We start from the raw sequence: 18,134 nt of genomic DNA on the forward strand, positions 1-18,134 counted from the left end.
GCTAGATGGCCCCTCTACTATTTTGAAGGAAGCCTAACTACACCGTCGCTAAGGCTTTGTGTCTCCATCCGTCGCGTGACCTCCTCTCCTGAACAACTTAAAACATGTTGTTAAAAAATCCTGTTACAGAAGATCGTAAAAATGCATTGTGCTGTGCCCTCTACCAAGAACGACAATTTGTTTTTGTATTTAGAACATATATAGTCTGTTGTTATTTTACAGTAAAGATGTGAATAGTCAGCATACATTCCCATCGTGTTCTGAACAGAAAAACTTACCTTGATTATAATAACATATCATTGGAGGAGGGCGTGGTGTCTTGTTGATAAAAACAATAGAAATTGTCATGCAGGCAGATGATGATTGCATGGAATAAAACTACCCCTCTCTCCTCATTTCGCGACTAAAACATCAACTTTATTACGCTAATAGAATTTTTAAAAATCGGATTTGAACTCTGATCTCTCTGTTCAAATGAAAAATCATTTACATGCAACAAAAAATCTGTATTACAGATATATATTCGAACCCTGATTTACTCACAGTAACAGAATAAAAAGTATGGATTTAAACACTGTTCTCTTAGTTCTTCGTCAGTTTAAAAAATAATCTCTAATACAGGCAACACATGGAATCGAACCGTGTTCTTACTGAGTAATGCTAGAACAAATATACCTCACTCCTTTTTTCAGGTAACACAAACACATAACCACTATAAATAAAAATCTCTCTCTCTCTCTATTACTGTAATGGATTCGAACACTAATCTGTCTATTGAATGACAGATTGAAAAAAGAACATCTCTAACACGTGCAACAGGAAAAACCTGTATTACAGATATATATTCCAACTCTGATTTAGTCACCGTTCGAAATCTGATTTAGACACCGTGACAGATTAAAAAATCATAGATTAAAACCCTGTTCTCTCAGTTCATCGCCTGTATAAAAACTAACACATGGAATCGAACCTTGTTCTCACTGGATTAATGCAAGAATAAAAGTACCTCACTCCTTAATTTCGTATGCCGTCTACACATGATTCATAACACAGTTACCGTAAAAAATTACATGCATGGAATCGAACACAGAAACTCTCTGATGTGTAAGATAACAACAGACTACACATGATAACAAACTCCAAACCAAACCAAACCAAACCAAACCAAACCCCATGGCACTACAGCCTTTGAAGGGCCTTGGACTACCAAGCGACCGCTTTGCACCCCGTAGGCCTGCAGATTACGAGGTGTCGTGTGGTCAGCACGACGCCTCTCCACCGTTTTTCTTGTCTTTCTAGACCGGGGCCGCTATCTCACTGTCAGATAGCTCCTCAATTCTAATCACGTAGGCTGAGTGGACCTCGAACCAGCCCTCAGGTTCAGGTAAGAATCCATGACCTGGCCGGGAATCGAACCCGGGACCTCCGGGTAAGGGGAAGGCACGCTAAAAAGCTCACTACTTCTTATTTTCGTTTGTACACTTCTTTGATGTTATACACACAACACTATCTATCGTAAAACCGAACACACGCAAAATACGGAATTAATTGAAGAACAAGCAAATGCTGTGAGCTTGCCCTTACACACGTTCATTTTATTACCACGCCCAAAAACACACGAGTCTTTAATCTCTGCACACTTTATTTACAGATATAGCAATTACATTTTTCTTAGTATTTAATTTTCATTACCTGAGATACTTACATGTGTAAAAGGGGGTGCGAAAGTTTAAATCATATATTAAAATATATGTATGTAGATGTGTACTCTCCATCAAGTCATAGAAAGGAATGGGCGACACCTGTGTCTGGCTGCACATCGCTAGAGGCTAGACCGGATGTATGACACAGCAACACGCAAGCAAGTACAGCACACTTTTAACTTACCTACAGCAGTATTGAGAATTATATATTAAATTAATTATCACATTTGCGTCGTGGTGTTATCAAAAAATATGAAAACAATATATGACTATCTGTTGTATTGTTATTCGATTCTGACACTGTTTAATTTCGATGACCTCTCTATCGGATATCCTGACCTGTCTAGGGAATCAAAACCCGAGACCTGACCGGGGTCGCTATCTTGCGATCGGTGGATAAATCTATAGCTGTGTAGTCACTGTTATGTACTCCTGCGCGACAACATTCCGACACCTCGGATAATAATAATAATAATAATAATAATAATAATAATAATAATAATAATAATAATAATAATAATAATAATAATAATAATAATAATAATACCATGTGGCCTCTGCAGATCGAACCCGGGATCCTCTAAACCGGAGACCTTAACGCAACTGCATGACCAAATCAATTATTATTATTATTATTATTTTGCATGTAACGATAATCATGACACTCTGAAGGCATTCAGATTACGAGGTGTCGTGTAGTTAGTATGACAAATCCTCTCGCCCCATAGCACATAGTCACTGCACAGCCCAAACCTACTATCTCCCAGCTCACAGCTGTGTGCCCCTAAACGCACGGCTAACTCACCCGGTACCACAAAATTAATTGTCATTCTAGACCTCTCAAATATAATACTGTTATCATAATTATTAACATTGTGTGCCTCTTACCCGGTGACTCCGGGTTCGATTTCCGGCGAGGACAGGAATGTTTTCGGGTTCGATTCGCGGTATGGTCAGGGGTTTTTACCTAAGGGCACTGTATGGACTACTTTCATTGCTGACAAGGAGGCGGCCGTATCCTTAATTAAGATACAATCCAAGCATTTGCCTGATGTAAAATAGGAAACTACGGACAACGGATAGCTGAGGTGGGGATCGATCCACGCCGACACAGATAGATCATATAGGGACGATAATATAGGAGATAAAAGAAGCGACCGTGACCTTATTTAAGGTACAGCCTAGAGGAAATTACGGAAAACTATCTTTTTACGCTGTCGACAGTGGGATTCGAGGCTACTTTCTTCCGAATGGAAGCTTAAAGCCGTGAGCCCCCGAACCGCACGGCCAACTCGCCAGGTACCACGAAATTAATAGCCATTCTAGACCTCGCAAATATATTATTATTATTATTATTATTATTATTATTATTATTATTATTATTATTATTATTATTATTATTATTATTATTGCGGGGCTCTTACCCGAAGACCCCGGGTTCGATTCCCGGCGAGTTCAGGGATATTTTGTTTACAAGCGACCGTGTCCTTAATTAGGGTCAGCCCCAGAATTTGCCTGGAGGGTAACTATCTTTTTGCGCTGTCAACAGTAGGATTCGACCTACTATCTTCCGAATGCAAGCTTAAAGCCGTAAGCCCCTAACCGCACGGGTAACTCGCCCCACTATTACGAAAATTAATAGTCATTCTAGACCTCGCAAATGTAATAATGTTATACATACATGCATTATCATTATAGACTGTTATGCCTTTCAGCGTTCAGTCTGCAAGCACCTGTGAATGTACTAAACGTCACCACAATCCTCTATTTGCAACTAGTGTTGTGGCCTCATTTAGTACCATACCTCTTATCTTTAAATCGTTAGAAACTGAGTCTAACCATCGTCGTCTTGGTCTACCTCTACTTCTCTTACCCTCCATAACAGAGTCCGTTATTCTCCTGGGTAAGCAACCTATCCTCCTCCATTCGCCCCACATGACTCCATCACCGAAGCCGGTTTATGCGTACAGCTTCATTCATCGTGTTCATTCATAAAGTAGCATTTGTCTCCTCATTTCGAGTACCTTCCTGCCATTGTTTCCACCAGTTTGTACCAGCAATAAGTCTCGCTACTTTCATGTCTGTTACTTCTAACTTATGAATAAGATACCCTGAGTCAACCCAGCTTTCGCTCCCGTAAAGCAAAGTTGGTCTGAAAACAGACCGATGTAAAAATAGTTTCGTCTGGGAGCTGACTTCCTTCTTACAGAATACTGTTGATTGCAACTGCGAGCTCACTGCATTAGCTTTACTACACCTTGATTCAATCTCACTTACTATATTACCATACTTGGAGAACACATAACCTAAATACCTGAAATTATCGACCTGTTCTAGCTTTGCATCACCAATCTGACATTCAATTCTGTTGCATTTCTTACCTACTGACATCAGTTTAGTCTTCGAAAGGATAATTTTCATACCATACTCATTGTACCTATTTTCAAGTCTCAAGATATTAGACTGCAGGCTTTCGGCACAATCTGCCATTAAGACCAAGTCGTCAGCATAAGCCAGAGTACTACACTTCCACCTAACTAAATCCCTCCCTGCCATTTTATACCTTTCAGCAGATGATCCATATTACAGCCTTGTCTAACGCCTGTAAGTACCCTGAACCTCATTCTACCATCAATTCTCACTGAAGCCCAATTGTCAACATAAATGCCTTTGATTGATTTTAATAATCTACATTTAATTTCGTAGCCCCCCAGTATGGCGAACATCATTTCCCTCGGTACCCTGTCATATGCTTTCTCTCGATCTACGAAACATAAACACTGCCTATTCCTCTCGTAGCGTTTTTCGATTACTCGAACCAGGCGCATACTGAAAATTTGATCCTGACAGCCTCTCTGTGATCTGAAACCACACTGGTTTTCATCCAACTTCCTCTCAACGACTGATCACACTCTCCCTTCTAAGGTGCCAGTAAATACTTTGCATGGTACACTTATCAATGAGATACCTGGATAGATGTTACAATCCTTCCTGTTCACTTGTTTATAGTTAGGTGAAATTACTTCTTTTGTCCAATCTGAAGGTACCATATCAATACTACATGCTAATTTTAGTACTCTATGAAGCCATTTTATCCCTGCCTTCCCACTATATTTCATTATTTCAGGCCTAATTTCATCTATTCCTGCTGCTTTATGACAATGGAGTTTATTCACCATCCTTTCCACTTCCTCAAGCGTAATTTCACCAACATCATTTTCCTCCTCCGCATGAGCTTGGCTGTTCGCAACACCAGCAGGAAGTTTTTCTTTTACGTTGAGAAGATGTTCAAAATATTCCCTTGACCTCTCCAATGGTTCCCTAGGATCTATTATGAGTTACCTGAATTACTCAAAGCACTGTTCATTTCCTTTTTCCCTCCCTTCCTAAGATTATTACTGTCCAGAAAGGTTTCCCTGCTGCTTGAGCTTGCCTTTCCAGGTTATCACCAAAATCTTCCCACGATTTCTTTTGGTTTCTACAACTATTTGTTTCGCTCTGTTTCTTTCATCTACGTACAAATGCCTGTCTGCCTCGGCCCTTGTTTGGATCCATTTCTGATAAGTCTTCTTTTTACATTTACGAGCTGCTCTCACTTCATCATTCCACCAAGATGTTCACCTTTTCCCATCTTTACACACAGGTATTCCTAGGCATTCCCTTGCTGTTTCTTCTACAGCATCCCTGTATGCCACCCATTCTATATCCTGAACATGCTTACTGTCTACTGTTCGAAACTTCTCACTTATATCCATGTACTTCTGTCTAATTTCCTCGTCCTGGAGATTTTCTACCCTTATTCGTTTGCAGACAGATTTTCACTTTCTCTACCCTAGGCCTAGAGATACTTAGTTCACTACAGATCAGATAGTGATCTGTATAATCGAAAAATCCCCGGAAAACTAGTACATTCCTAACAGATTTCCTGAATTCGAAGTCGGATTAAGATATGGTCTATTATTGATCTGGTACCTCTAGTCTCCCATGTGTAGCAGTGAATAGCCTTATGCTTGAAGAATTTATTCGTAACTGTTAAATCCATACTAGCACAGAAGTGCAGCAAACGCTTCCCATTCCCATCAGCTTCCATATCTTCTATTCCCAACTCTCGCATTGAAATCGCCCATTAGCACTATTCTATCCTTGCTGTTGACTCTGACCACTATGACAATGTTTCAGAAAACTTGTCAACTTTATCCTCATATGCACCCTCACATTGTGAATACACTGAGACAATTCTCGTCCTAATTCCTCCAACTGCCAAATTTACACACATCATTCGCTCATTTACGTGCCTAACATAAACTATGTTGCGTGCAATGGTATTCCTGATAAACAGCCCTGCCCTATACTCTTCTCTTCCCTTTCTAACACCCGTCAAGTACACTTCATAATCTCTTCCTCGTTATCTCCCTTTACCCGAATATCACTTAATCCTAGCACATCCGAGCATCCTCTTAGCTGACTCAGTCTGTTCTACTTTATTTGTTCCACAAGCCCCATTACTATTGATAACCACCCATCGAATGCCATTTCGGTCGCCAAGTTGTTTCCAAGGAGTCCCTCGCCTGTCAAGTGGGATTGGGACTCCGTTACTCCCATAGGTCCGAGGCTTGCTTCATGAGGCAGGATGCTACTCTCCTTGCACATAGTCCAAGTGAGGATCTCTCCTCTAACGGGTTATGGACCAACGGTGGATTTTATAGTCCTAGCCGCCTGTGCACAAGGAGGGCCATGATTCAGAATATGTCTTAGTTGCCTACTCCCATTCCATAGCAACTGGTATCCCGACTCTCAGGACCACTTGCTAGGCCACTCAACCGTTGCCCATCGTTCACGAACTACGACGTGACTACAGTAACCTACACCATGAACCATCCACACAATGAACCACCATGAACTATAATAATAATAATAATAATAATAATAATAATAATAATAATAATAATAATAATAATAATAATAATAATAATAATAATAATAATAATAATTATTATTATTATTATTATTATTATTATTATTATTATTATTATTAATATTATTACGGATATTGCGTGCCTCTTACCCGGAGACCCCGGGTTCGATTCCCGGTGAGGTCGCCGCAATAGCATGTACCCCATAGCGTGTAAAGAGCACTAAATATAGAGAAAAATATATAACAATACCTCGGCCTAACCGGGAATCAAAACCAGAGGAGGAGATGTGTGGGAATCGTACCTACCTCAGGCTGCGAACTAGTGGCCGTAGCCTTAAGTTAGGTACTATCCTGGCATTTGCCTAGAAGCCACGATGACAAAGGTGGGAATCGAACACACCTCTACTCTACAGAGGCGGACAAGGTACATATTTTTAGTTGTTCCCCTCTTAGTAGCCTCTTACGACATTGCAGGCCGTAGTCTTATGTTAGATACTATCGCCCATCATTTGCCTAGAAGAGAAGACTACTCAGAGAAATCCGTAACCTGTCCGGGGATCGAACTCTCGGCTACAAACAATCCGTTAAATGCAAATTTAAAAAAATCCTAACCTGGCCGAGAACCGACTCCCGAGCCCTCTAGGTAATAATCTCAACCCCCTACATTACACGGCTGGTGCAACATTTTTATTTGATTAATTTTATAATTCCCCTATGTACTGTATGTTAGAGACTATTACACGGCGAACAAGCAGCGGACTGCCGGTAAGCGCTGTCTCCGCAGAAAATTGAAACGTCGTTACCAGTTGTGACTGGTACATACCTTTGATGAGCTCGACAGGATGTGTGCTCTGTACAAGACTACCGTACATTAAACTGACTTCGGGCTCACGACTGAAATGGCAGAACCTATACAAATAAATATTGTTCTATCTTGACGCGCGTTGGTACTGTCGCCAGCCGCTGAAGATATCGCGACTCTTGCATGCGGGAGATAGTAGTTTCAAATTCTACTGTCGCCAGTCGTAGAAGATATCGCAACTATCAATAGATAGCGTTACTTATGCTGTTAGGAGCGTGTGGCTGTAAGCTTGCATCCGAAAGATAGTAGGTTCGATTCCCACTGACGTCAGCCAGTGAAGATAGTTTTCCGTAGGCTATTATTATTATTATTATTATTATTATTATTATTATTATTATTGTTGTTGTTGTTGTTGTTGTTTTTGTTGTTGTTACGGAGTTATCCGTGGAAGGCAGAGGTGAAAGAAGGTGCGGGCTGGAATGGGTCTCACTACAAAGCCGAAAGATGCATTAAAATTTCATTAAAGGTTATATTTTCACAAAAATACCAAAACTTTAACAAGATTTAACAAGGAGTTTTAGACTTTAACCAATAACAATAACCAACAATCAGGTCCAAGACCAGGAAGCCAAGATTTAAAGAAAATCTAACATATTTTCACTAGGTGAAATAACATTGAACAAATCAGGTACAAGAATAAATTTACAAGTTTCGGGACCTTAACAAGTTCTGGGTTTCGAGCACAAAGTTTATACTTTCTGAGTCCAAGCTCACAACCACAAAATACCAAAGGGAAGAACGCCCCTAATTACATGGAGCACTAGCCCCCAGCAATCAAAATGTCATGCCTCCCAGAGGCACCTTTCAAAATACCAGAAAGAGTTGACCCGCTCTCAGTCTTTCAAGCCTATTAAGAGGCCATACACGAACTTTACTACAAACTGCCCTCAAGGCGCACTTATAAATAAACAGGGGTAACTAGTACCCAACCTACAGGGCCTTACAAAGAAAAATATGTGATAAATTATAAATGGCCCTAAAACAAGGTGAAAGGAGGCGAAACTTGCACTCCTACATGAACGCTTGTAAAATACCTAAGTGGCGCTAGGCCAATTACACAGGGGCTAATCTCAAGCTATTGAGGTGACTCGTACAGGGAAAACTTTAACACTTTAAGAAAGAGAAGAAACGGTTATGAAAACGTAGTCACCTCAACTTCAAAATGAAGAGGAGCTCGAGAGGGTAAAGCACTCTCTATCCCAGCTATACATTAAAAGAGATTTGTAGTTTTTACATATACTGAAAAGGAATTTACATTTTAAAGAGATGGGTTACATATTAAAGGTTTCGAACCCTCCCCGAGAGTTAGACTGCTGAGCTAGCAAGAGATGTTGTATTGTATTGTATTGTATTGTATTGTATTGGATTTCGTCCAACTGATCATACAGTGATATGGGACACGTCAATAATCATATTTACAGTAACAAAAGATAAAACAGTAATATACATGCCATGATAAATAAAGAGAAATATACAATGTGGTAAAGAGGCACAGATTTAAGAAAAAAGTGATACATTAGTGAATTTTCAAGAGCTAAGTATTCTTCAATAGAATAAAAACAATGGTTAGAAACAAATTTGAATAATTCTTTCTTAAATTTTGAACATGGTTTTATCTGCTTAATGTAGTCTGGTAATTTATTAAATAAATGTACTCCTGCATAACTCAAACTTGATTCATATAGCTTAGTTTTGTGTGGCTCTATGTGCAGACTGTGTCTATTTCTAGTATTATACCTATGTACATCAGAGTTTATGGTGTAGCTGTTTACATTCTCCTTCATATATACAAGTGTATGGAAGATATAAAGGCTAGGCAATGGTAAAATAAAATAAAGTTTAAAGTATTTCTTGCAGCTTGTCCTCCTGCCGACAACGGCCATTCCTCTAATTATTTTATTTTGTAACTTAAAGATGACTTCGCTATATCGTGAATTCCCCCAGTAAATGATTCCATAGGTTAGTATGGGATGGACATATGCAAAATACATAATTTGGCAAGCCTTTAAATTAAAACTATTTTTCAAAGATATTATCATGAAATAAATTCTACTAAGCTTTTTCCCTATAAACTCTGTATGTTTTTCCCAGGTTAATGATTCATCCATCCACAAGCCAAGAAACTTTGTTGATGATGAGTACTCAATTATGGTCTCTCCAAATGATATTGGACTAATTTCCATATTTAAATTAATCTTATGGTGAAATCTAATCACAGAAGTTTTCTGTTTACTTAAAATTAATTTATTATCTTCAAGCCAGCTCAGGATATTACTCACTATATTGACTGCCTTCAATTCTAACCCTTCAGAACTTTCATCAGCTACAAAAACAGTAATATCATCTGCAAACAAAGTTAATTGCGCTCCTTGAATATCATCGACAATTTGGACGATATCATTAATAAATACTAAAAATAATAATGGTCCTAAAACTGACCCCTGTGGAACACCATGATCTATGTTTCTGGCACAGGAATACACATTCTTAATTACATTTTTGCTCAAATCAGTACCGGTATATGATATTTCAACAATCTGTCTTCTATCCCCTAAAAATGATCTGAACCAGTCATAGGCCATTCCCCGAACTCCATACATGTATAACTTTTCTAAAAGCAAGCTGTGGTCAATTATATCAAAAGCTTTTGTTAAGCCCAGGAAAATACCTAAACATGCACCCTTCCCATCTAGTGTGTCATATATCCGTTCAATAAAGTTAATGAATGCTGTGGTAGTTGATCTATTTTTACGAAAGCCATTCTGGCAACCAGCTAATATATTATGCTTCTCTAAGAATGATAACAGTCTATCGTACATAATTCTTTCCAGTATTTTGGAGAATACAGAGGGGAGGCAGACAGGCCTATAGTTACCAGCATCTTCTTCACTACCCTTTTTATGTATCGGAACAACTTTGGTTACCTTGAATTTGATGATATATATGTTGATTCCCATAGGGAATCTGAAACATTTCTCCCGAATGAGTAAATTTATAATACCAATATAAATGGTCCGTTATTGGACATTATAAATTTTCCAGCTAACTCACGCTGGCAACCAAGAATGAGTTAGCTGGAAAATTTATAATGTCCAATAACGGACCATTTATATTGGTATTACCTTGAATTTGTCTGGAAATTTACCAGTGGTTAGTGACAAATTTATCAAGTAACAGAGAGGCTTGATTATGTATTGGTAACAGCATTTAATAAGGTAGTTTGAATAACCATCTAAACCAGAAGACTTCTTTTTACCCATCTGTTTTATTATCTTATCTATCTCTTGCTCAGTCACAGGAGTAAGAAACATGGATGATACATTCCTGTGAACTGTATTCAAGTTTGTTCTTGTCACTGATGTTTGAAAATTTCCGTTAACCTCAAAACTGCTTCTAGAAAATAGTTACTAAATATTTCTGCAACTTCTTCTGGATCACTGACTTCTTTCCCTGCATTTGTAAGAGTAATATTATTTTTTAATGGAACTAGAGTACCTTTCTCCCTTTTTATAATGTTCCACATACATTTAGACCTGTTTTTAGAATTTTTTAGTTCATTCTCATTATGCAATACTTTGGCAGCCTTCAAAACTTCTTCATATATGTTCTTATATTTCTTATAATAATCCTTCAATTCAGATGAGGTGTTACTCCCTTTCACACATTTGCTTAAAACCTTAATCGTCTACTTGAATTTCTAATTCCTGTTGTAATCCACCCATTCCTATAATTCTTTACAATTACCCTTTTGACTGGTATTGCCACTTGATAATAATAATAATCGAACAAACCCAAAAACTCACTGAAGGCCTCATTAGTTGAGTTATTTCTATATACACTCTCCCTTCCCTCTCTTCCTTGGCCAATAACTGGTTAAAATATGAAATATTTTCCTTGTTGCACATTCTAGTTTCCCTGTAAATTACATTGTTATTTTTTAAATTATGGTTTCCTTTTAGCCTAAAATTTAGATGCACAATTTGAGCAAAATGATCTGAAAAACCTGTATCATAAATTTCTATTTCATAGTTCCACATTTCCTCATTCAATACAACTTGATCTACTGCTGACTTTGTATCCCCAGATATTCTAGTTGGTTGATTTACAACTGCCTTTAGACCGTACAAGGAAAACAACATTTCTAGCCTTTGCTTATCTCGCCCACCATTATTCCCTAAAACATCTACATTGGAGTCACCCATGATTATTACATTTTTGTTCTTATTCTGTAGGTCATCTAAGATAATTTCAATATTATTATAAAAAAGTTTCAACATTACTAGAAGGATTTCTATAAATGCATATAAGTATTAACTTATAATCCACTAGTTCAACAAAGCTAGCCTCGAAATGCTCCTCTACATTCAGATATTCAAATTTATCCAACTGCTTACATTTGATATTATTATTCACATATATACATGAACCTCCACACTTCATTTTCTTTCTACAAAACTTACTTGCAAGAGCATAACCTTCTAATACAAAGTTTGAAATCTCATCCTCTATCAACCAATGTTCAGTTAAGCATAAAACATCATACCCTTGTAGGTTATCTGCCAACAGAACCTCCATACTTAGAATTTTATTTCTTAAAGATTGACCATTCTGGTGGAACAAATTTAGCTCTCCATTTAGATTATAACTATTGCTACCTTTTACCTTAAAAAATCCTGCTCTAGTAATACTGGTCGTTTCCTTGTCCTACTTGACGTTCTTATTTCTGGTTGTTTAGCTTGCCCTCCTTGAGTTCGTCCTGATGGTGCTCCAACATCCAACTTCTCCAGTAACTCCTCTCCTCGTTCATCCAACTGACTGCTACTGACGATCTCAAAGGTTTCCTCACAAGTTTTCCCTGAGTACTCCGTGCGTTCTGGTGTTGCTGTCTCTGATGATTGTGGTAGAATCACATTAATCCCTTTCAGCTGATTTTCTTCTCCTAGGCATCCTTCTTCAGTGGTAGCACTCACCTCAACTACTTCCTCAACTCTTCTTACTTTCATTACCTGCAAATGTTCTGCAACTTCCTCATCTTTATCGAACAGCAGTGGTATGGCATTAGTCGTGATAGTTGTTCCTGGAGTCTGTTGTATTTTCTTTCTTATCATATTACATAGCTGCTTTTTCCCTCTTCTGCTAAGATGCATGCCATAATTTGTGAAATATCCTCGATCCATATTGCTCATATCAATTATTTCTGTATTTTGAAAGCATTAGACAATTTTCTGTAGCCGCCTGTTTGTATCATCAACTAACTTATTTACACAAGACCATTCAATTAAGTTATGTCGATGTGGAATATTACATAATATTACATTGGTGGTCTTTAATTTGCAAAGTGCTTTCTCCACCCCAGAAGTCACATTTGATGCTTCATTTCTAGCAATATCATTCGTCCCTGCCATAATAACCACGTAGTCATTCTCATTAAGTGTTCCCATCTCTTCTATATCTGACTGAAGAATCTCTTTGAACAGAGCACCTGGCTTGACAAAACCTACAACTTCAGTCTCCGGTAGCATATCACCAAGTTCGACAGCAATACCCCGACCATGGCTATCCCCGTACACAACTACCTTACATTCTTTCTTCTTCAACCCCAGTGCAGGCTTCCTTGTAATGGCTGGAATGTTATTAGTCTTTACACATTCTTCTTCACTAGAGGTAATTGATTCAAGGACCTGGAACTTATTCCTTACTTCAATACCCAGGCCTACGCCCCGATCATGATTAGTTTTAGGCCTACTGTTACAACACCTCGTACTTACTTCCGACCATGTCTCAGTTTGAACTTCAGTCACACCATTTAAACTAAGTCTATTACGTTTAATACTTTCAATGTCTTCCCTTAACATTCGAATAATTTCATCCCTTGAGGCCAATTCGGATAATAAATTAACACAGTCAACACACTTTCCCGCTTCCGCATGCACGATGCGTGCGTCACATACACAAACACTTCGCGAATTATTTTTCCTTTGGCCTATGACCTGATCCACACTTTCACTGGTATTTGACACCTTCTTCTTCCCGTCGTTAAATTCTATGCACTCACTACTTTCCATTAAACTATTACATTTCTGAAAATTCTCAACAGCTTGAGGAGCAACACGACCAGCAGGCGCCATGTTAAAAGGCCATTACCTTGTTGAAGAACTGCTGTCTGAAGAACGAGGCGCTTCCCGCCCCCTGCTACATATTCACACACTGAGCAAGATGTTATTCGAGTGGCCCGGAGACCAGAAAATGAGCAGTTTTTATACCTTCGTGGAAAATTCGAGACCTTTCAGGAATGAGTAGACACACCCACTCAATTTTTCTTGGTTGTCCGCAAAAGTTACACACAACTCGAGGAAGAAACACCTTATTGGTGGAAAATTAATTACAGAAATTCCTGATTGGCTACATTCAAAACAGGCGGAAAGAAAGAATTAATATTGCCAACCCACAAATGACAGAACAAAATTTAGTAAAGACAAAACTTATGAATACAAAATTTCTTCAAGAAAGTTCATTCCATTGCACCAGAGTGCATTACCATAGTTTTTTAGTGGAGACATCTGTTAGAGAATGTCCACACTTCTTGATCAAAGAAAAACAAAAGCAAATCAAAAACAAACAGTGACATCTTCTGATAAACAGTAGAGTTAGTTCAGTTTTTAAAGTTCGGGGTTTCTCCAGTAGAGAAGTACTTTAAGGCGGAAAATTCAAATGTGCGGCATATAGGTGTACCAACCGGTACAATTATTATTATTATTATTATTATTATTATTTAAATTGATTTATGTTGCACTGTCGTTGGTTAGCGTTGAGGCCACCGGTTCAGAGGATCCCGGGATCGATGGTCGGAAGGCATGTGCCTCAACCATGAGTGGCGTCCAGTTCGGCGTCCAGGTCAGCGTTAAGGCCTTATTTTTAAAAACATTGGTTTACGTCGTACTGTCGTAGCCAATGTTCGATCCCCGGTCAGGTTAGAATATTTTTCTAATGTAAGCTTACAGCAACACGTGCATAACCGCACGGACAACTTGCTTGTCGAAATGAAGCTTGTTAACAAGGAACGTAGTCTATACAGCCACGAGTAGTTAAGTGAGTAGAGGAAGGTTCGATCCAAACATCAGCCATCCGTTTTCCATAGTTTCCTATTATACATCAGGCAAATGTTGGGGTTGTATCTTAATTAAGGATACGGCCGCTTCCTTGTTAGCAAGAAAAGTAGTCCACATAGTGTCCTTAGGTAAAAACCCCTGACCTTACTGCGAATCGAACCCGAAATTATCCCTGACCTCGCCGGGAATCGAACACGGGGTCTCCAGCTAAGAGGCACGCAATATTAATAATAATGATAATAATAATATTAATAATAACAGTATTATATTTGCGGGGTCTAGAATGACTATTAATTTTCGTAGTAGCGGGGCGAGTTAGCTGTGCGGTCAGGGGCTTACGGCTGTAAGCTTGCATTCGGAAGATAGTAGGTTCGAAACCTACTGTTGACAGCGCAAGAAAGGTACTTTTCCTCCTGGCAAATGCTGGGGCTGAAACTTCATTAGGGACACGATCGCTTGTACAAAAATCCCTAACCTCGCCGGGAATAGAACCCGGGGTCTCCGGGTAAGAGGCACACAATATTGATAATAATAATAACAGTATTATATTTGCATTGTCTAGTATGGCAATTAATTTTGTGGTACCGGGCGAGTTAGCCGTGCGTTTAGGGGCACACAGCTGTGAGCTGGGAGATAGTAGGTTTGGGCTGTGCAGTGACTACGTGCTATGGGGCGAGAGGATTTGTCATACTAACTACACGACACCTCGTAATATGAATGCCTTCGGAGTGTCATGATTAGCGTTACATGCAAAATAATAATAATAATAATAATAATAATAATAATAATAATAATAATAATAATAATAATAATAATAATAATAGTAATAATAATTGATTTGGTCATGCAGTTGCGTTAAGGTCTCCGGTTTAGAGGATCCCGGGTTCGATCTGCAGAGGCCACATGGTATTATTATTATTATTATTATTATTATTATTATTATTATTATTATTATTATTATTATTATTATTATTATTATTATTATTATTATCCGAGGTGTCGGAATGTTGTCGCGCAGGAGTACATAACAGTGACTACACAGCTATAGATTTATCCACCGATCGCAAGATAGCGACCCCGGTCAGGTCTCGGGTTTTGATTCCCTAGACAGGTCAGGATATCCGATAGAGAGGTCATCGAAATTAAACAGTGTCAGAATCGAATAACAATACAACAGATAGTCATATATTGTTTTCATATTTTTTGATAACACCACGACGCAAATGTGATAATTAATTTAATATATAATTCTCAATACTGCTGTAGGTAAGTTAAAAGTGTGCTGTACTTGCTTGCGTGTTGCTGTGTCATACATCCGGTCTAGCCTCTAGCGATGTGGAGCCAGACACAGGTGTCGCCCATTCCTTTCTATGACTTGATGGAGAGCACACATCTACATACATATATTTTAATACACTGACTGACAGAGCAAATGCAACACCAAGAAGGAGTGGTCAGAACTTTATGCCAATTGCAGGGTAGACTGACGTCACTGAGGTATGCTCATGATGTGAAATGCGCCGCTGTGCTGCGCACGTAGCTAACGATAAATGGGACACGGCGTTGGCGAATGGCCCACTTCGTACCGTGATTTCTCAGCCCACAGTCATTGTAGAACGTGTTGTCGTGTGCCACAGGACACGTGTATAGCTAAGAATGCCAGGCCGCCGTCAACGGAGGCATTTCCAGCAGACAGACGACTTTACGAGGGGTATGGTGATCGGGCTGAGAAGGGCAGGTTGGTCGCTTCGTCAAATCGCAGCCGACACCCATAGGGATGTGTCCACGGTGCAGCGCCTGTGGCGAAGATGGTTGGCGCAGGGACATGTGGCACGTGCGAGGGGTCCAGGCGCAGCCCGAGTGACGTCAGCACGCGAGGATCGGCGCATCCGCCGCCAAGCGGTGGCAGCCCCGCACGCCACGTCAACCGCCATTCTTCAGCATGTGCAAGACACCCTGGCTGTTCCAATATCGACCAGAACAATTTCCCGTCGATTGGTTGAAGGAGGCCTGCACTCCCGGCGTCCGCTCAGAAGACTACCATTGACTCCACAGCATAGACGTGCACGCCTGGCATGGTGCCGGGCTAGAGCGACTTGGATGAGGGAATGGCGGAACGTCGTGTTCTCCGATGAGTCACGCTTCTGTTCTGTCAGTGATAGTCACCGCAGACGAGTGTGGCGTCGGCGTGGAGAAAGGTCAAATCCGGCAGTAACTGTGGAGCGCCCTACCGCTAGACAACGCGGCATCATGGTTTGGGGCGCTATTGCGTATGATTCCACGTCACTTCTAGTGCGTATTCAAGGCACGTTAAATGCCGACCGCTACGTGCAGCATGTGCTGCGGCCGGTGGCACTCCCGTACCTTCAGGGGCTGCCCAATGCTCTGTTTCAGCAGGATAATGCCCGCCCACACACTGCTCGCATCTCCCAACAGGCTCTACGAGGTGTACAGATGCTTCCGTGGCCAGCATACTCTCCGGATCTCTCACCAATCGAACACGTGTGGTATCTCATTGGACGCCGTTTGCAAACTCTGCCCCAGCCTCGTACGGACGACCAACTGTGGCAAATGGTTGACAGAGAATGGAGAACCATCCCTCAGGACACCATCCGCACTCTTATTGACTCTGTACCTCGACGTGTTTCTGCGTGCATTGCCGCTCGCGGTGGTCCTACATCCTACTGAGTCGATGCCGTGCGCATTGTGTAACCTGCATATCGGTTTGAAATAAACATCAATTATTCGTCCGTGCCGTCTCTGTTTTTTCCCCAACTTTCATCCCTTTCGAACCACTCCTTCTTGGTGTTGCATTTGCTCTGTCAGTCAGTGTATATGATTTAACTTTTCGCACCCCCTTTTACACATGTAAGTATCTCAGGTAATGAAAATTAAATACTAAGAAAAATGTAATTGCTATATCTGTGAATGAAGTGTGCAGAGATTTAAAACTCGTGTGTGTTTGCGCGTAGTAATAAAATGTACGTGTATAAGAGCAAGCTCACTGCATTTGCTTGTTCTTCAATCAATTCCGTATTTTGCGTGTGTTCGGTTTTACGATAGATAGTGTTGTGTGTATAACATAAAAGAAGTGTACAATCGAAAATAAGAAGCAGTGCGTTTGTTATCATGTGTAGACTGTTGTTATCTTACACATCAGAGAGTTTCAGTGTTCTATTCCATGCATGTAATTTTTTACGGTAACTCTGTTATGAATCATGTGTAGACAGCATACGAAATTAAGGAGTGAGGTACTTTTATTCTTGCATTAATCCAGTGAGAACAGGGTTCGATTCCATGTGTTAGATTTTTTATACACGGTGACTAAATCAGAGTTCGAACGGCGACTAAATTAGAGTTCGAATCTATATCTGTAATACAGATTTTTTCTGTTGCATGTAATTGGTTTTTTATTTGAAGAAAGAGATCAGAGTTAGAGTCCATAATTTTTTATTCTGTTTGCGTCATGAAGTTGATGTTTTATTCGCGAAATAAGGAGAGAGAGGTAGTTTTATTTCATTCAATCATCATCTGCCTGCGTGTCA

This window comes from Anabrus simplex, chromosome 7 (assembly GCF_040414725.1).
Source record: "Anabrus simplex isolate iqAnaSimp1 chromosome 7, ASM4041472v1, whole genome shotgun sequence".
NCBI classification, from domain to species: domain Eukaryota; kingdom Metazoa; phylum Arthropoda; class Insecta; order Orthoptera; family Tettigoniidae; genus Anabrus; species Anabrus simplex.